The following is a 22,061-nucleotide window of genomic DNA, read 5'->3' on the forward strand; positions in this document are numbered from 1 at the left end:
TCCGAAGTAATCTCTAGTTGTTACAAGCACATTTAATCAGGCCCTTATGTCAGGAATAATGGCCACTGTGGTGAAATGCTCTCCTCCAGGAATCTATTTCAAGGGAATCTTGATCATTACCTATTTTTAGCTACATGCAAGTACATGTATTAGAATCCCATGAGGTGCACTTGATGTTCTACCCTGAAAAAGCCTTAGGCCACATGTGACAGAGTTAGTTTTTTTTCAAAATAGAAGACCTTTAACAGTGCTGTTATCCATTAAGGGCCTCACCATGAGTGGTACACTGTAAATCTATGGTACCATTATAACACAAATGCATCCATGATAAGCTTACTAAAGCTCACGTGCAGAAGGAGCATCAACAAAATGTGGATCAGATAGAAAAGGGTCATGTGCATATTATGTATATTTTGGGATTGTGAAGTCACGATAGGATGTGGCAGTGAGATATACCAGTAAGACCAAAAAAATTCTGACACTTGGTAATGTGAGAGAGCTCTAAAGTTTTGCGATAGTTTATAGAAAAGTATCTATACTTCAGGCCACACCAATTTAATTTGTTGGTTCTCGGATTTTTTCAGGAAAAATATCAAGCGACAGGGCGAAAAAAAAAAAAATAAAAACAGATCTAGGCATCCTATTATAGCCCCAAATGCTACGATAGGAGGTATGAAGTCAACAAAAAAGGCTGGTTCAAAATTTAAAAATGAATTTTGAACTTCTAATGATACCACTGCATTGAGAGATGGAATAACTGTAACGACTAGGAAGAAAAGGACTGTTTTCAACTGTTCAGGGCAAAATATGAGCATTTTGCAGTTGATTCTGAATTTTTTTTTTTTTTTTTGCAAATCAGGAAAAAATGAAGAGGCGAATCCGAGAACCAACAAATTAAATTGGTGTGGCCTCAGCAAGTGATGAAAGTTGTCGCTAAGCCAGGCCATGAATATTTGCAGTTCTGAGCTCTTGCCATAAAGAAATATGACTACGATCTTGCATATCATGCTACATGTATTGCCCATAGATCCAGCTCTATGAATAGAAGATGCTTTTCCATTTACCTTAAGTTTTAGCATGCTATCAGAACCTCCCGACCTCTGAGTTGTCTCTGGTTCAATGATGTTGACTTGATGGGGTAAAGTTGATGTCCACAATCATAACTAAACTTGAAGTTGTCAGTTGTCTTTTCTAGATGTAGAGGAACAAGATTTCTTTGAACTTGAACACGAGAGCTACTTGGGATTATGGGTAAAAGCAATACTTCCTGCTTGAGGCTTGGGCTGCTCTGAATTTCATACATCAAGCTGCTTACAGATTTACTATCTACAGATAGAAACATGTTACTAAAGGAAACTAAGCCAGCTTATCTTCAGCATGCTCTTTGATATATGATGTATGACAGTTGTAAACCCTTTTGTGTCAAATTGAAGTTTAACGATCTGTTTTGGGTTAGTTTCTTTGTTACAAGAGCAAATAATTGTCAGGTAGGTATTGAGATTTTGACAGATCAATTGTCTTCTCACTTAAAAGATATGTTATGCTGCCAGATATGAGCAGGGCAAGTTGCCATACAGGATTTCACTTGAGTGGGTGATGGTCATGCAAAGTCTAATTTCCAAGTTTCTTCAGTACATGTATGCAGTTTTCAGGAAAAACACATAAAGAAAGTACTCAAAGGCTGTATGTTTCTTAGTGCAGCATTGAAGTCTCAAAATGACGAAGATAAGAAGTTGAGAAATGAACTGTCCTTAGCTTGTTGACTGTCTTGTATCAATGTTTTAGTATCTTAATCTAGATCATATGTGACATATTCTTCTGTAAGCAGATTAAAGGCCAGTTCAACTTAAATTATTTATGTACTTAAATGGACATGCTGTATAAACCTCTTCTTCAAAATCTGTTCTCTATCACATCCAATAATTCCTGATAATGCAGTAAAAGCAGCTTGTATCTGTCAAGCAAGTGAACAAGATTGATGTAATACATGTACTAGTACTACATGTACAATGTAGTAGAGGCTGTTCAAAATGCACATTTTGTTGCAGTGACAGTGCTAGTTTATAGAATGCAGGATAAGACTGTGACGTCCTTCATGATGAATGACTGAATTATAGTGTCCAAATCCCCACCTCAGACTGTAAGTGTAACGACCATTGTTTCCTGCCACCAGGGCAAGTTCCCTCGGCTTGCATAGATTCCCCTCACGTAGCCCTGGAAATGGGGTGAAGTGAAGCCGAAATTGCCCTATGATGTGGAATTGTACAAGTCCACAGGAAAGTGGATTGAAATAGCTGCAATAAGATCAAGATTTCCTACACACTTATGACTGATGGCTGCCTCTGGGCTGTCAGAGCTTTGTACATGTTTGTCGTAGGTTCAAGGTCCTTGAAGGCAGACAAACACGCAAAGCTCTCAGGTGACTACGTACCTGACAATGGGTTCAATGAACGGGGAAGCATTTTTCACTTGTGATTTATTAGTATCCCACAACATCAAGGACACTGCCTTAATGTACTTAAGCTGAAACAAGATTGCCTTCACCAGACTAAGTGTTGATGCTGAAGTATCTTTGACCATGGCCGTCACTCAACACCACTCATTGACCAGACTGCCTGGAAATTGCCTCCATGGCCCTGATGTCAGATGACATACAAATAAGGCACATAAAAGTGCTGGAACTTTCTTTTTATCGGCTTGTATCATTGCCAGCTAGACCTCGTCCAGACCTCGTACAGTTCTGAGATCAGTTTCATCTCATGCTCAAAAATCTTTTTTGATTCAATGAATGCTCTGAATAATGATATTTCTAGAATAGTCCTTGCTATGGACCCTTTTGTTAAAGGAACGTTGTTAGTATCTCTGTGTGATGATGTGATCCTCCTTTGGGGCAGATCCCGCATGAATATTGCATTAGCTGATGGAGACAGAGATATCAGACACACATTGATTCCCCATTAAGGTATCTTATGAGCTCATTTAATGCTTTCATGAAAAATATGAAAACCCAGCAGAAGATAATTGCAAAAATGATTGAACCTCCTTGGCTGTACCAGTCATGGCACAGCTTTGTGTTGTGTACTGTTGGAATCAGTTTACAAAACAGATAAAAATCATTAAACTTTTTCCGTACCCATTGGCTCGTCAATCAATAAGAACTGAAGGATCTAAGGAATTACTTTTCAGATAGGTCAAGGATGAAAGGTGGACGAAAATGGGAAAGTGCTCTTGGGAAGAAGTGGTCTCTCTTGGCATTAGAATTAACTTCGTAACCTTCTTCCTGCTGCCCAAACCCATAACCAACGCAAATTGGGTTCCAAATGGCTACCCTAGCATGCAGAAGGTTATTTTAAGATAGCAGTCACACTGGCTGAATGTACATCATGATATCACATAGTTATGATCTTTTCAGTGTAAGAACTTTGTGTAAGAAAAGTTATATTAGGTCAAGGTGAGGATTTGTAGACTTCGGATTTATGAGGACGACTTGTGATCCAGTGAACACTAGAAGGCTGGCTGTGTCCCAGGGAGCTCATAAACCTTGATATTGACTAGGCCAGTGGCTAATATTGCCTCTGTTGTACCAAACAGGGATTAGTAAGTACTGACTTTATGGCAAATCAATATTAGAAGTTTGAAGCAATTATATTTTAGTATAGAAGTTGTAAGATGCAAAATTTAACAGCAACATATACATGATCATAAATGGTATTCTATGGCTACTTGAATTTTCATACCCATGTCTAGGCTTGATGGTGTTCTTTTCCACACCCATGTCTATACGTAATGTAGAAAAAAACAGAAACTCTAAGACTATCATTAGAGTGTCCCAAACATATAACATCAACTGCCCCACTGTGTGACTGGAGGTCACTACAAGTGGATAAGTGAGACCAAATAGCTTATTAACAATAGAAACATCAACTTTTGATGAGAATGACAACCTGTTATGATCCCACAACCAACCCATATGAAATACATGTAAATGCCTCAGTAGCTCTGGCTTTGATCTAACCCCATCCTGACAGCTTACACATTGCCATTTCCTCTTCTTCGCCCACTTAATGATTGGATGATTGCTCATGTCTGGATATTAGTACATCCCTGTGTCTGCTTATTGTGAAAAATGACTGCTGCTGTCAAAGCTTCTTTCCACCGTAATAGACTTTTCCCATTATCTTTGTCCCAAAGGACCAAAACTGCCCGATCATGTTCCAGCAATACAGTCTTGAAAAGTGTCTGAAAGCCAAAGAACTGCAGTGAACTTGTGCTAAAGATGGATGGGGCATCTTAGTAACATGGCTCATGTATACACTGGTTATTATACTGCTTATTACACACCACTGTGAAAAGTAAAGTGATTATGCACTTATGCGACCTGCTTCTGTAAAAAAAGGGATTTGTGGAATAATTCTTGCGTGATCTTATGTCCAAGACTGACATATTTTTCAGCACCATGCCTTTCTCCTGAGATGTGCAAAAGGTTGCGGTGGTCACCAGTATGTAATGAGAGAAAGCCAGCTATAGGCTTTGCTCAAAGTGTTTGAATGGAAGGCATGACAATCAAAATGGGCGTTACAATTCAGTACTTTTCAACCTCCTTCTTCTCTTGTTATGATTATCATATGTCATATTAATCCACATGTTTTTCAACATCACATCTTTCTCCAGAGACGTGCAAAAGGTTGCAGTGGTCACTGCCATGTGATGAAAAAAAATCCTGCATAGCCTTTCCTTGAACTGTTTGAATGGAAAGTATGACAATTAAGAATGGGCCTTCCAAATCAGTTCTTTCCAACCACTTTCTCCTCTTGGTATGTTCATCATACATCATGTTTCTTTATGTCAAAATGGGGAATTATGTCCCAATAGTCCTATATTTGTATCAGTAAGAAACAGCTACGTTATGAGCACTGTTTGCCATGATGTCAGCAAGTTTTCAAAGCCTTGCTTTTCTCTTGCAGTTATGCTTTATTTAAATTTTTCCACAGGGTGCCAGAAACACTACTTGAACATTAATTATAGTTGGCATGAAAAGAAAACGATTGAGGATATTTGACTTTCTTGTAGTACACCTTGAGGTGTGATATTGTTGATTATTTTTGGCTAAGCAGCCATTGGTCAAATTTATTGTATCAGTGAAATGTATAATTTGTCCCTGTCCTTGGTGCTTAACTAACAAAACTATCCTTGTCCTTGATGCTGAACTAACAAAGCTATCACTGTCCTTGGTGCTGAACTAAAAAACTATCCGTCCTTGGTGCTGAACTAACAAAACTATTGCTGTCCTTGGTGCTGAACTAAAAAACTATCCGTCCTTGGTGCTGAACTAACAAAACTATTGCTGTCCTTGGTGCTGAACTAAAAAAATATCCGTCCTTGTTGGTGAACTAACAAAACTATCCTTGTCCTTGGTGCTGAACCAACAAAACTATCACTGTCCTTGGTGCTGAACTTAAAAAACTATCCCTGTCCTTGGTGCTGAACTAACAAAACTATTGCTGTCCTTGGTGCTGAACTAACAAAACTATCCCTGTCTTTGGTGCTATGTATTTTTCAATTGACCACCTGCTTTTAATTTTTCTATCAAGGTTGCACAATACAAAAGCAAAAACAATGGATTTCAATGTGTCTACATTTACTTATTTTTATATGATGTCATAGTGTTTTCAGTGCCATATGCCAGCATATCAAATGCTTAGTTTTTTAAAATGCAGAATAGGCAGGAGTCTTCATGCATGTTCCAGTCCACAGTAGAAATGATTTCTAGTTTAAGTTGACTCTACATGTTAAGTTACCATTTAGGTTACTATGACATTGTTACAAACAAGGGTTTGACTTGTGCACTTTCAGGCCTTTTAAAACGCATGTGTAGCTCCCCTGAAAACAGCAGTGAGATGTTGAATGTCAAAAAGGGGTTTTCATCTTTGAAAGGCACATGATACTATACTGGATATTCCCAGTATGATTCTAACAGAAAGTTGCTAAATCCAAGATTTATGATATTAGTAACTCCTGGATCATTTCCCCAACAGCCAACGGCATTGATGACCATCTGACTCAGACTGTGTTTCCACTATAACACCTGGTAATACAGGAAACTGTTTAAGAGGCTAATTTTGATATATGATGGAGAAAAATCTAATCTACTTACCGAGAGGTGAAAGCGTCCAGGTATGGTGCAGATGACTACCCACACTTTCATTGGCAGCAGGAACTAGAGCCACTGGTAGCACCAGGGGAAGTGTACACTTTGGATTCCTGGCCTTTGTCATAAATGTTGGCTTTGATACTGCATTAGGACTTAACCACTTTGATATGGGGGTATCCATTGTATGTATGTATTCTGACTTTAACAATGTTTTAATTGGTTAAAGATTAGAAGGATGTTGAGTAAGATATGGTCTTTTGTTCTTTTTGATGATGATATTCCCAATCACATTAATTTGCAAAATTAGTCTAATGTATTTTTAACAACTTTTAACCACAGCATAGTTCACAATAGACTACATGAAATAACACGTTACCCACTAAACCAGGGTAGAAAAATTCTAATTTTAAGTGTTAAACTTAAACCATGACATTTGTTGTGCTTCTGTCAGAGTTTATCAAGCATAGAAATTACAATACTTTGTGCTTTAATCTAAAAAGACAATTTACTAATTAAAAACAATTAGTTTGTCTGGAAAAAAGACTCATAATGTAGCTTCATCTGTAAATTTAATTGTTTATGTACCAGGATCCTTATAGGAATTAGGTACTGTAACACATGCAAGTTTTCAAATGGATTTTTTGTGTCTCCCTTGTGATTTTATTGAAAAAATAGACTCCAGGCTATGTTTAACTTACTCGATCAGTATACCTTGCTCATGAATCATTACCCACCTACATTGTACACCCACCTACACTTGTGCACGGCACCTTAACCACACACAACCATAGAAATCTGGTACAAAACCTGAGTTCACAAAAGGCAGAAAAACATGAACGCAGCAGAGTCAAGTACATTTGTAGTCAAGTTAGGATGACCAAAAAGCTTACACAGTCAGTTTCTCAAAAGAGCGTAATGTCAAAACTGCTGCACTGTGATCTCACTGGACAAAGAAGCTCATCCTCACACCTGGAAAGTGTCTGTCGGTAGAGCATGATGGATACCATTTTATGTCACTGTCCAAACCTTCATCAGAACACCTACATTATCTATAGTGCCTAATACTAACAGTAGGTTCTGCAACTTCTATATATAGTTAACTTACTGGCAGGTCTCCATGTAACTTTTGGTCCGACCAACAGTGTAACAGTGTTGCTCAGCATTGCATTATTTAGTTTCCCATTCAAAGTCAAAATGTCAGACGTCTTCATTGATAGGGAGAGTGCTTTGCTTTCTTTGTGTTCATTAGCATGTGATATTAACTAGTGACAACTTGAAGACATATATTGAAAGGCAGCATGGGTTGCTCCAGAAGGATTAAATCAATTTATAGACTATTTTAGAAGCTGTGTTAGACACTTAACCAAGAGTGAATGCCAGACTGGGAATTTATTCCAATTACCCTACAGGGAAAAAAGAGTGCTAAATAGATGAAAATGTCCTAGAGTGTCATTAAAGCCAGTCTGATAAACTTTCTTACCTTGATATACAGTCATTGGCAAAGATTCAGGAGGAAAAATGTGCCGACCGTGCATCGTACTTGGACGAAATACAAATAAATACCTTGTGTGGCCAACTGAATGGTCAGAGTTCACTCCTGGGTGCCCACATCTTCATGGATCACTAAGTAGAAATCGAAATGTAGCGTCTATTATCGTCTAGTGCACTTTGTTTTGTAACATCAGAAGACAGTCTTTGGCGAAACCAATTAGATACCTAACCTGATACATCGTTTTCATGCCACAAGAGGGATGCGGGGAATGGTACCTCTCGCTTCACTAGGCGTATTAAATATCACAACACGATTTAATGTCTCTTCGGCTTTTAAGTGTAGACTCCAGATGAATGTCAGCTACATGAGTGACATTTTCATACTTAATCTTTCATTTCCACCTTCATTGGAAAATTTTTTAGCATAAAAGTAGCCTTTCAAGTTCCTGCTATCCTGCATTAACCTAGACTTCCCCATATTTGGCTATAGTCATGGGGAGCCCCAGTTCGTGAGGCAAATTGAAACTAACAGGCCAGAAATAAACGTCCTATAAGTCTGCATCAGAGAGTGATTTAGCTGTTGTTGATAGGGGTTTAAGATGATGAATCGTGGTTTTCCAATATAGAAAATTCCCAATGTGATGCGGGTTACTGGGCCATGGGGGTATCATCAATCTAAACCTAAATATGGAATCTAACGATGGCCATGTCACACAAACTGACCCCAGCCAATGCTTTGCTGTTTATCATGAAGCTGACATAATCCCTTTCAAGATTTTACATCCTTTTTCAATTACCACACAGCCAACAGGTGAATTCTGTATGCTGGAACAAAAGAGTTCTGTTGGCTTTTAATACATTCTATGTACCAAATGTAGAGCTAAATGGTGCTGAAAAATGCGCCGTCAATATATGGGATGGATTGCCAGGTACATCTACAGCAAAAGCCTTATTAACAAAGCAAGCACTTTATCTTATATGAATATCGTTTAAACAAAGGCATAAAAGCTTTTCATTCTTACATTCATGTGTTTTTACTTCTGTAGATTACAGTAATTGCAGTTTCATGTTCTTAAACAATCGAATTCTACCATGCATCAGTAGGCAAGCAAGGGGCTACATTTCATATAATTATCATGCAAAATAATTCAAGAGAGGGAATATTTCTGTCTTGATACATTGCTTATCCTTACCAAAACTCTCCTCAGGATGAAATTAGATCTAAATGCATCACTCTAATAAGATGCGCCCTGAGGCAACAACTGGATCTTCTAGATCAATAACCCATTTTACAGGAGAAAGAATCTTTAATAGAAAACTTGATGAAGCTGAAGTTTGCTGTTAATTCCCGTTGTCTGCAGTACTTAGGGAACCCTCTTCAGGCAGTTTGTGGAGATAGCCTTGAACAGGGGAGGCTGGAAGGATTATTTCTGAACGTCACGGGCCAATTCTTATGATATTGGTGTTGCTTATCTTGGTTCCTTTTTAATTATAATCATACTTTTTTTTTTTATTGCAGCAAATTGATCTTAATAAATGCCTTTGGTAGTGAGAGATAGTGAATGAGCTGACATGGATACATGTTGGTAAAATATATTTAGAATTTTTACATATAACAAATATTAAAATCTTATGTTAGACACAGATAGATGATTTGAGCATGGCATGTTGTCAGGCACATGTATATACTTGCCAGTTTGTCTTTTTTGCTAAAAAGTCATGATAAAATTGGCAATATGGTTTTATATGGAATAGGTTGCCACCCAATTGCAACAATTCACAGATCATTGTGTCTGCTAAACAATATTATATAGTTTAGCTCAGCCTTGCTCACAAGCCGTGTAAATGGACAAGTTAAGACCAACACTTGGTGTGGTGATTGTTTACCCTGGAGCAAAGCTTTCCGAGAAAAACACTGTCGTTAGGGATTTTTTCCCCTAGGAGAAGAAGGGATTATTGCTGCTCAGTTTGTGAGGAGCACAGGTGACAAAGTAATCCCCACCTCCATCTGACAATCCCTCTTTCTCCATGTTGCCAGCTTCCGGCACAGTTTTCTGCACTGACTGCGAATAAATGAGGGGCTCTAGAATCATTGAAGACCGGGTTTTATATTCTTGAACGGGACAATATTTTGGGAACTTTTTGTGAATTTATTGCAAAAGAGAGCAGTTTTTATGAATGCTTCTTGCTACCGCCTACGCACAGGCACACCAATGAGAAGCTTAGCATTCTTTAGACTTTCTTTAAAATGGAAATACATCATAGAAAGTCACTGAACTCCAAGGACAGCCCGAATTCCTTTGAACTGCTGCTGGTGACAAATCAGACTTTACCTGTTTGTATGCCTGCAGCTAGTCCATGAAAATGAAAAAAATTCTATGCTTAGCTGTCAGTTCTTTAATGTTAAGTCCTGCATGTTAACCATCAAAAAGACAAATTATGCTTTCTGGATGTTTGTTGCTGACATAAAAGAAAAATGATAATTGAAACAATTTTTGTAACACGCACCATTGAAATCATATGGTTGGCTATTACCCATAAGGGAAACACAAATGGAACAGATTGTGTATTGATATCAGCTTAGTTTAGCTCTCCTGAGATGGTTGCACATATATATCACATAGATTGCCATCATCGGCCATAAATTTGCAGTAAGATTACCATCTTGAATTTTTGTTGCAGCTCTCTTTTATAGTGTAGTTCTGTCCTCAGATGGGTTTGTAATGAATCACAGGACAGTTTGCATTGATTTTATGAAGTGGAAAGTATTTTCACATATTTCCATGAATATGCATGTTATCCTAGAAATGAAATAAATGCTAATTCATGTTTCTCATTTCTTCCATGTGCTGTGTCCAATGATATGATGACATCACTTTTAACAGGTAAGTGAAACTCAAGTGTCAAACTTATAACAGGTGAAAGTCTTGGTAGAGAGCAGAGAAAATTTATTCATAGCAGAGAGTATGTGATAATGCTAGTTCCCACCATATTTGGTAATGTAGGATAGCTAGACTATCACAAAGTATTAGATGGTTTTGCTGACTTTATTAGGTAATGTCTGTTACCTATAAGTACAACCAACTACATGTGCTAGGAAAACATTGATATTAAGAATGATTACTAAAATGACAGATTTTATGATGCCTGTCCTTTTGGCATAGAACTGCAAAATGCTTGGATATACAGTAGGTGGCTGTAAAGTTACATGTATGACACCAACTTGGAAAACCCATCAAATGTAAATTACAAACATGGTCCCAAGTGGTAGGCTAAGTAAAACGCTCTTTCTCTCAGCCCGTTAGATCGAGTCTGTCAAGCTGTCTTCAGAAGTGTTATCCCACCACAAATGACTTTCATAGCCTTTAATGGAACTTGCCCTTTCCAGGGATAATGGGGGATGTCACAAATCAGGGATTACCATGTTTTAAGAACTGTGAAAGGTCAATCATTGAAGTCGTGACTCAGAATTTCCCTTCTCATCAGATCTCTGGCTCCGCCTGGAGTCTTGATACCATTTGCGTTTTGTCTAGACAGCTACATTTGAGATGGCTGACTCGATTTTTGTTTGATGGGGTAAATGCGTGAATATCAAAGTGAGAAGATGTGAGAAATGTACGTCATTTGAAAGGCATTAGGGGTAATGTGCATTTTTCATGCAGTAAGGGTACCAAATGATTGAATGTGTTTAAAAGGCATGTAACAAAGTTACGACATCGACAAGTGATGGTAGGAAAACCATGTTAGGAAAAGGTGGGTGATTATGTGGAACAGTATGAGTAACTTACAATGTCAGGGATTTGTTTTACTACATTTGTAAGTATGTATTTATGTACATTATGAAAAAAAAAATTCTTACTATTAGTTAACTTTTTTCTGATTTTTCAAGTCAACTTAGATCAGTGTCAGCTGAAAATAATATCTGGAGGACTTTAAAACATTGCATTGCTCATGAAGCATTACATTTCCAAAGTAGATTTCAGTTTCCTAATGTTTGTGGTCCTTTATCATGCTCAAATGTCTTAACTGCCACGACAGTTTCTACAGTCACTGTTGAAACTTTCCAGAGCTCAAACATTTTGTAGTTCAGAACTGTCTAGAAATGCCAAACATGCATAAGTTTAAGGAAAGAAGAGTAACTCCATCAAATAGTTTCTACAAACATTTTCATCAGTGTAAGAATTGCAATGCAATTTGATTTGCAAACTGCGGTGTGTAATTCATTTCTGTCACGTTCAGGTGCAGATACAGATACCTGCATTTACTTTCAGCAGATTTACACTAGGATCTCTACATGCTATCTGAGAGGAGGGAAAGTACTTGTAGTTGGATGGGAGAGATTGCAGTAATAGATCAAAGGCAGAGACCAAAGTCCTTGGGTCCTAGTTAGTGCCTCATTAGGGTCCCAGGGTGGAATCCTCAAACTACATGTGCCCAGGGGTGAAGATCCAGGAGGTATACATGGAGTACAGAATCTAATGATGACCAAGCTTATTAGCTGAATTCCAAGAACTTGAACAGATAACAACCTTGGTTTGCATGTAGAACAGTGTCCCAATGGGGACTTGGGCAGAACTTTGACAACATCTGAGGCAGAGCTGTTTTTGATTAATTGCTGAAAAAAGGCTCTTAGTATGCCAGAGGTCAAATGTCTATCATAGAACATGTAGAAGCATAGGGATTAAGTCATTATATTGGACCTAGGTTTCAGCTTGTACCTGTGAAAGGTGATTCTCCATCTTCTTTTGCAGTACATCTACTATTGCCGTTGACCATCCTTTGAAATTTCTCTGAGATTCAGATCGGATTTATTATTGGTTAAATAATGCATTCTGAGGAATCTTACTCTATCATATTCATAATTGATAGGAACATGGAAATGCCTTTTGCTTTTTATTCAAGAATGATTTATAGTAATGAGAAAATAGTCTACCAATTGGTTCTAAAAGGTAATGACAACAGAAACTTGATGCAGGTAAAGGTTACCTAAAGTCTAACCTGGAGAAAGAAAAAATATCTTGAAGCTGTTTTCAAAGCTGGAATGTAGGAGTCAAAATTGAAATTATGATGTTTAATTTTGAGTTTTTTTCAGTCAATGCCCACATGTCCCTTCTTCAACTTAATACACATACTGTTTTATACAACAGAATCTAAATTTTGAGACCAATAAATGTTCAGTCCTTTGCATCATGTACTTAAGAATGACTCATAGCTTTTAATATTCTTGATGTACTTGATGCACTATCCATCTTAGATGTCACAGATTTGTGTAATGCTCTTATAGCTTCTTTGTCAGTTGGCAGTTGACCCCTTTATAAATTATAGGGCACTTAGAGTAGCATTAGTTGCTTAGGCATCCAAACCAACACTGTCAATTTGTTTATGGTGAGAGATCTATCAACCTACCAACTCCATATATAGAAGCTACCCTTGATCAGTTATCTTACCATTATCTTATTAAGGGACCTGGTATTAATGCTGGCAATATATCAATTATTTACTTAGTGCCAACTTTATTGTACAAGAGGGCAATAGCAGTGATGGTAAAATTTACAAGGTATTAAAAGTGAATCAAGTAATATATGAATAATCAATGTACATGTCAGTAGTGCAATACATAAATTTCAATTGCTTTATTCAAACATCACAAACTTAACTTCATTTTAAGATGTACAGTCAGATTTAGTAGACCAAACAAGCTAGGAGAACATTTGTAGATGGATAGTTGTGATTTTCTTGAAACTTGGCCAGTTTTCCATGTAGACAGAAAAGAGAAGTTGTTTATAAAGAGCAGCAGACAATTCAGCACCATGGACGGAGTAATCAGAGGATCTATGATTCGATGTACCCTAATGTGTACATATGTAAGTCACTGCTTTACAACAAAGCATGTCAATCTGCTGATCAGCTCACCTCCTGGAAGAACACATGTGCACATATCCTCCACATGCTTTGACCTGAATGTCTTTCATGATTATAGCCCCCCCCCCTCAGGTTTAAGGCCATACATCAGGCCTTTTCCATTTTATCCTCTGGCAAGGTAAGTCTCTTGATTCAACAAAATCTGTTAATGAAGAAGATGGTACCTCTTCCTGCCTTTGCAGCTGTGTAGGTCCATACATAAGGCTTTATCCCTCTCATTCTCTGCTAGAGCTTACACTGCTGGAGCACATATCTCACTTCACAGAAAGAACTGGGAAATCAAGAAGAGACTTGAGAAAGAAAAATTATTTCTTAACATCCCAAACCTACCAAGATTCATGGTAAATACATGTATATATCTTTCCTGAAATTACATAGAATTAATAAGTCTTGCAACCTCCCAATACTGATGCTCCTGTGCATCCGATAAACCAAATACTACTTTCTTTCTGTACCTCACCAGCAGCAGGGACCCCTTGAGGCAGTGTCCTTGAGGTTGTCCTTATCTAAGCAGAACACAGGGAGTATGAAACAAAATAACACATCCTTCTTTTAAATTAATTCTTCTGTTTTTCCATTGAATGCCACCGTGTGGCTTAATTGGATGAAGGTGTCAGTACCAGTTTATGTTTTCTTCAAAACTTTTATTCATAAAAGTCCTGAAGTACAAGCAAGCACCATCTGCTGTAAAGATATGGATGTAAGGTCCTTTGAGTGATATAATGGTAGGCAAATGCCGTCAGGCAAAAAGGCTTTAGTACAAGTTTTGAGCATGGCTTGAAGCCAGAGAAGTCTAACAAGTTTTTTAATAGGTCCTTTTCGTATGCAGGCCACACCAGTTTATGTGCTAGGTTCTCTTATATTTTAGAGCAATAGAGCAAAAGTTGAGCAAAGATTAATAATTTCTGAAAATGTAAGGCCCGAAGGAAAACTTGTATCTCTCTATATCCAGTTCCTGTAACAACCCCCCACCCCCCAATCAGATACAGTTTTGATGTAGCAGTTGCTTTTCCTGTTTTAAATACCCGGTGTTATATTTTTCGAGACATTAAATAGGCCCTAGCTTCAATTATCTTCCAAAAAGATTGGCATGAAACAAGCAATTAAGATAGCATAGCCTTTTTTTTTCTATCCTGTGTATGCAGAGTACTAAGTAACCTGGGCATCTGTTGCACATGCGGTCGTGCTTAGAATGTGTGAGGCATCCTGTTGAACCGTGCGTGTGGATGATAACTGGTCATCATTTTCCAGAGGGAAATTCTTGATCACCCCTGGAGATTCCCTTGCAATAACATGGGGCTCAAAAGTTTTGTTTCGCATGACTTATTCACAGAAGACCTTCCACATACATGAATATTTGAAATGTAAGTGTATGTATGCATTTTCATAGTTAGGCCAGTACATAATGTAAGAACCACATGCAGGACATGCACATTTACTGCTGGCAAATTATTTTTGACTTTTTTTTGTCAACCTCTATTTTAACCATGAAATGCAGTCCTATATAATTGTAGAGGGTAGAATTGTCTCATTGATCATAAGTACTTGTATGCAAAGTAACTTACTTTTTTTCACAACAACATTATTCACAGGCATTTCTGTGAGTAATTTTTTGTGAAAAGTAGGTGTACAAAAAGAAACCAGTTCTTGTACTTTTTGCACTTTTCTGATCACATATCTATTGTATTTTTATTTTATGGCAATATAAAGGGAAAGCCCACAACTGTAAGGATTTGACACAGAAGACTGACTTGTAACTTGTAGGGACAGGCTAAAATTGCTTTTGAAAAGGCCAGAAACCTGCCTATGAAATCTTAACTCCATCGTCCATCGTTGCCCAAGCATGTATATGCGTCAGGGTTTGCAAAGTGGTTCTGTCAGAGGAATTCGCTTCCAATTTTCTTCCCATTTCAAACTCACTTGCAGTACAACCTTGTGTCCTTGTAGGTACTTTCGCTGGGAAGAAAAGGCTAGTAACATGCAATTTTACCAGTAATGGAAGAAAGACGATTCATCCCTCAAGAAATGAATAGAGCTGCAGCTCTACTTGTCTACAATGACAATGTAATGTCAACTTCCCGCAATATTTAAACATCAGACTCCTAGTCCTATCAAAGGCTTTTATACAAAATGGAACATGAAAGAGCCATGGCTTAAATAACACCTCATCAACATTAGTTTCTTTACAGACAGATTGTTGCAAGGCTCAGTCTAAAAGCCCTCTCAAGATTACTTGGATTCCGTTTTTGCTTTGATTGTGCCGGAAGTATTGTGCCCTTGAAAGCATTAATGGTGTGGCATGTTGCAGGACTAGCCCTCCATATCCTCTGCTATTATTCTGCTGTCTCCAGTCAGTTTTCCCTGTGAGAAAATTTACAGAGTGAACTGAAATCAGGCAAAGTGTCCGGTGTACATGTATGTCAGTTTTTCACATTTTGAGCTAAATGAGTACATAATACATACATGCATTGCACTGGTTGTAAAACATTTGCACATGTAATGGGATTTTCCTCTTTTCTGATATGTTTCCTTCCTGTTGATGGGCAGATACATGTAGACAGGATTATACTTTTAGGCCATATGAAATTTGCTAAATACATATGTATAATATCTGATTCCTGTAAATTGTTATAACTGATTACAATAATGAAAAAATCAAATCATATTGATATTTTCTGTCAAAGGGGAATTCTTTGTTTGGTTAACTTTCAAAGGGGTAAAGCTTCTTTGTCTAAAATGTTGCAAAAGAATTCATGTACATGTACAAAGTATCTGACATGGTAACAAATTATTGATCCCTTTTGAAGTACAGTTCTGGTGTTGACACTTAATCCATAAACCACTCTTGAAGTTAAAAGGGTCCCACATCTTTGCCATACTTGACCTATTTCTGTCATTGTGACTGTGTAGGGTGATATGATATCCTATGACCAGGTGTAGGTTAATGGCAAATTCACGTCTCCAATGATGTGGTATATTGCTACACAAATGAAAAACTCAAATGGGGGCCACGTGCATCAAAATCTAATTTGGAAATAATTGCACTTCAAAGTACAGTGCTGTTAACCTTGTTTTCGTTTCAAAATTTCATCTGATGATTCCACATGGATTTTATTTATAGCACCCATTTCTCCTTGATACTGGTTCACGCGTCTGCCGCGCAGGTTGATTTCATTACCGAGACCTGATTGCTGTGTCTGAAATGGGCAGAAATAGACAAGAATTGTCCTAGTTTCTTCTGTAGGTCAACTTTGTGCTTGATTGATTCTACATGTGCAATGTATGTCATCTCTAAGCTGTTTTTAGACCACCCTGATATACTTGTCTTGATGTTTTCAGATTGCAATATATCCACTTCCAGTGAAGACTGATATAACACCTCAGTAGGTGACACATTCTTTTTTGTTATAAAGTGAAATGCCAGGAAAGCGCATCAATGAAAGGACTGACTGACTACATGTAAACTCGCCATACCCACAGAGTGGCTGTCAACATTGCACTTAGGCCTTCATCCAACAATGTCTTGATTACCCATTCATGATTTAATGTTCTGGTGCAAGTACATGATGCCCCTATTTCTGAACTCAATTTCATTGTTATCTCTGCTGAATGCAATCTGAAGCCTTTAAGGGGCATTTTACCCAGAAGGAAGCTAAGATACAGTGATGACTGTAATAGACACTATCTTTACTCCTTGGTCCATGTTGTGAAAATTTTAAGAAGGTCACAAGGTTAAATTCTACTTGGGACTTTTCCATAGTGAAATTCGGTGCATTTTTTTTTTTTCAAAATCCAACACTTAAGAAACAAAATTTTGGGTAATTCCTATAGGTAGTGGGGGGCAAAAAAGCAAACTTGTGGACCATGTTTTCCAATGTAGTTTTTCTGGTTCTTTGGCAATCATTGTAAAATGTAAGGCTTAGCGTACATACCTGACTTGGCAGGAGGTTGCAGCAGCAAATTCAAGTCTGCTAATCAGCCAGTTTGAAACTCACATTTTGTAGCCTCAAGCACCTTAAGACTCCCCTGGTAGTGATCGAAAAACACCAGAGGAGACATCAGGGGCCCATTAGGAGCTGGTTGTTCCTTAGCTAAATGAAGGGGTCCTGCCCATGGATTTATCCATCATCCAGCAAGTGTCATTGAAAATGGATAATGCTTAGGATAATGCTTAATTGCCAAAGTTATTCTGAAAGTTAACTGGTTTTGTGTGAACACTCTCCCCGTTAGGGTAGTCTTTTGGGCCCAAAATATATTGAGTTTGGATTTGTCTGGCAGGGAGAGGGTATAAGTGTCTGGCCTGTAAAAATACTTGAACATTAAGTTACGTCCAGCTCCATGAATATGTTATGTGCCACACTTACTGAATTACTGAAGAGCAATTTTCCTGATTGAGTAACATGCTTCTACTTTAGTGCCATCAATACTGAATAAGTTGAACTTTGCTGCTTTTTTCTCCATTGAACTACATGTATGTCTTCTTCAATTCTTTAACATTTTTCCTTTTACCTTACAAGGCCCAAGGCTTGCTAAAAAGGTGTGGAATATTCAACTGTCTACATTTTACACTAATGCTCATTGCAATGGGAAATATGTTGGACCAGGCAGATGTATATCAGTCTTCTTTGTGTCAATAAAGAATTTTTTTTTTTAAGTCTTTGATATTGTTGGTAGTGTTTTGTAATACCAGCTTACTTCTTGCGCAGATGCAACAGCTTTTCTGGCACCAGTGACTAGACTAGCAGACTTGCTCGCATAGCAAATTGCCAATGGTAACAGCATGAGTCAGATGGGAAAGATTAAGTTAATGATGGTGTTTAAATCCAAGCAATATTACAGCAGATGTACACTGAGGAAAATGGGATTGTACGTATGTGCAACCCATTCAAATAACCCTGAGGGTTCTGTCCTCACTGAGTGTTCCACAGGGATGTATCATATGGTAAAACAACTTATGCCACAGTGCCCCACTACTTGGTTTTACGACTGCACACGTGCGTTGTGTACGGAAAAGTGTGTGGATGTGTTGGTGTAGAGCATCGTTGTACAAAACAGGTAAATCCACCATCTGCTGATACCAATAACAACAGTTACTGCATGATAAGCCATGTTGCTCCCGACACGCCAGGTTTCATAAATCCCTCTAATATCTCAAAGGCTGCAAAGATTATAATCACAGTGTTAATCTTACAATAATTGGGACTCAATGACATCATGATAGATTATGTTTTCTAAATGATGCACATTGTCTTCAGTGGGAGGGGTGTAACTTAATTGGTTGGGAGAAATATGTCTGACTTTTAAGTGATTGATTGCATGTTGTTTATTGTTTTGTGACAGCATAAACAATGTAAAATATATTGTAGCTTATTGTGTGTGATTAATAAGTTTGTGGACATGGTAGATAGGACAGACTCCTCCTGATATGCAGCTAACACTTTTCTGTGGATACGGCCTGTATTAAATCAATAAATCAAAATGCTGTGCTTATTTATATGCAGCCTGTGCATCACTGCCTGTCGGCACATAACCAATTTGATGGTATCACAGCCAGTTTTATATTAGGGTGTTTTATAAAACAGTGTGTGTTGAAGTGGGAGGGGGGGCTAACAGTTACCAAGGGACAAGGGCATAGAATGTACAAGTACAGTAGTAACTATTAGGTAATGATGGGATAGGGGTGTTAGCAAGTTTGTTTCCCAGTGTATTGTCAACTTTATTAGACTTTCATAACTTTATCAGAGTTTCCATAGCCCAGGTATAGCAAACTGTACTGTCTAGTGGACCAACTCCCCTGGCATGTTAGCCCTCTATTTGGCCAATTTCTACTCTTTCCAGCCACCTCCCGAAACCTGGTAGAGGCTAGACTTTCAAGATGTATTTAGCTGTTTCCACATCAATAAAATTCTGTAAAGTAAGCTATGTACTTTGTTTTCAGTGCTTTTCTGTGGGCTAATATGGTCTCGATGGTTAAATGCAGCTTCTGCAAGTGACTACACATTTTGATAAATCACAACATTTATCCTCTAGTATCAAAGATGTTGGAAAATTGCTTTCCTTCAGGTACAATATCACGCTACTGGTCTTATGATTTTCAATCTTGTGTGCAGTCTCTGTAGCAGTTAGGGCAGGAAGCAAATCAATCTGGTTTTGAAGGGTAAACCAGGCAGTTAGTCAAAGCAGCCTGCATGATGCCAACTGACTTATTTCTTTCCAAATTTCCAGTGGAGATTAACAACCCTCTTCATGTTTTCTAATCAGTGAGTTCCTGTCTTAGATTGGGAGGCAATTCATTGTCTTATGTTCCACGAACAAGCTTGACAACCACTCATCAGTGTTTGGGGGGTAGGATTGTAATTTAAGGTTTTGATATTAGAAAAAACATTTCGTATCGACTTTTTTCATTAGAGAGAAACAATCAGGCAAATTCTTCCCTCAGATTCACAATTATTCCTCCCTCTCCTCTTGAATATTTCCTTTCATTTTCACGCCAGAAGCAGATAGCCTGATTTTTCTTGACCAGTGGACAAGAAAGATACCCCATGGAGAAATGTACATGTAGATGTTAACTCTGCTGTTGTTGGAATCACCATTGTCCGGGGGTAATGAGGTGTGGTTGCTGTTGCTGAAGCCCTCTGGTACCCAGACAGGTTGATAGCGGAATGTGTTTCAAAGGGTGAAGCAAAATTATCCTACACTGTATCTCTCTCACTGGTGTCTCACACTTTGTGGCTTGAAAGATGGTTGGACTGTCAGAATATATCATTGTCTAAGCCTGTGCTGTCAAATTGCACATACTGTATTTCAAATTGTAGAAGACAAGGAAGTGTTGCATCTGTATCTTAGATTTTTTAAATATTTCTATCTCTTCTATTGAGAAGCTTAAGGTTGGACAGTAAGTTTATTTGTGACATCCAGCTTTTATTGGATAGATGTCATAGATTTGCGTCAGATTGATTTTCTGCTGTAAGACAAGTATTGTATTTTTGGCAACTGAGACTGTCCCCAGAATGATGTAGGTCAGATAGCACCGGCACATATTATGTCAGCACTGCTGTCATCACCTTTTCTTTTGCTAGCCATATACCTGTCTCATAAACATCTTTTATTTCCTCTGCCTAACTAAATGAGGACATCTCTAACCATCTAGAACTGGTGCAGCCATTCTTCGCCTTGCGAGATGTCAAGGGTCAGAGCGCCATTAAGTTTGTAAGGAATGATTCTCAGCTGTCAACCTACACGTCATTCTTTACAATGACTCTATCTGGAGACCAATTTGTTCTTTATGAGTTTGCTTTGAAGGATGAAGTTCCAGCAGAAGTAGGTGTAGGTCAGTTGGGTTGTAACGTTATATCACAGACTTTATTGAACATGTACTGGATGCACGCCCCAAACTGCATCCCAGCACTTGGCTTCTAGACAAATGGACAGATGGTTAGCTATCAGTGAGGCAGTCTAATGCAGTGTCGTTCCATTTTGTATATTGCTACTAGTATTGACGGTGGTTGTATATGGTGGTTTTACATTTGCGGTACCAAGGCTAATTGCCTGCACTCTAACTTACTAGTGTGTCGGTGAAAGTTTGGTGATGAAGCATCAGATTCTATAGATTTCCAAAGCTCATAATTCAAAAGTAGACCCAGGATGAGATACCATTCGCACGCCAGCAGGTTGTCCATGTTTTCTACTGTCAAAGGTCAGGGCTAGAGTAAGAACAATAGTGCCAACTCTGCCCAAGTGTGTTCATATTTATGCATTGTTATCAGAGGGAAAAAAGGGAATAGAATAAAGGGGTAGGGTAATCTCCAAGTAGATCCTACGGTGGCAACGCTATGACCATTGGCCAAAGGAGAGACCATTAGCCACTGAAGCTAATGGTCACGCCTTCACCAATGGTTACAGCTTTGCCACCGTAGGATCTGCTTGGAGATTAGGGTTGGGGGCGGGTATTTTACAGGCATATTTTGAAATCTAGGTGTCATATTTTTATTCTTTTGTAGTCAACTTTGTGTTAGGACCCATTCTGTCTGCTTGTTAGTTTTGCCATCTAATGCACCATCTGCAGGCTAACTCTAATGAGGATTAACCCTCCCCCTACTGTCTGCTGCTATACTAACAAAGACAAATTCGGGTGTCTGGGGAGGCCTGTAACAAAGGGAAAGTTAATGGAAACTGATTATGGTGCCCGTCTCTTGCAATGCTATAATTTGTTTCACTTTGTGTCAGCACAATTGCTGAGTTAAACGTGCTTCGAATGTGGACCCTCGTGCCAGGCATTATCTGTACCAGACGTATCCTCACCCTTGGGGCAATAAAGAGTTTGGATCCATATTGTCAATCGTTACACTGTAGCTCAAAGGTAATTACACAATTGTCAGCTAAGCAATCTACCTGACGTTAATCCATCCCTAACTCAAGCCATTTTGTTTGATGCTGCCAATATTATTAATAATGTAGGAGTCATCGTAGATATAAAACCCTTAAGTCAGATAACCAT

General features: G+C 38.2%; 1 protein-coding gene across 4 annotated transcripts in view; it reads left to right on the forward strand.

Moving 5' to 3' along the window:
* Positions 1-22,061, forward strand: part of LOC109462959 (type I inositol 1,4,5-trisphosphate 5-phosphatase-like) — a 104,421-nt gene that overhangs the window by 30,393 nt on the left and 51,967 nt on the right. The gene's annotated exons all lie outside the window — the stretch shown is intronic.

This window comes from Branchiostoma belcheri, unplaced genomic scaffold (genome assembly GCF_001625305.1).
Source record: "Branchiostoma belcheri isolate BF01 breed outbred unplaced genomic scaffold, Haploidv18h27 scaffold120, whole genome shotgun sequence".
NCBI lineage: Eukaryota > Metazoa > Chordata > Leptocardii > Amphioxiformes > Branchiostomatidae > Branchiostoma > Branchiostoma belcheri.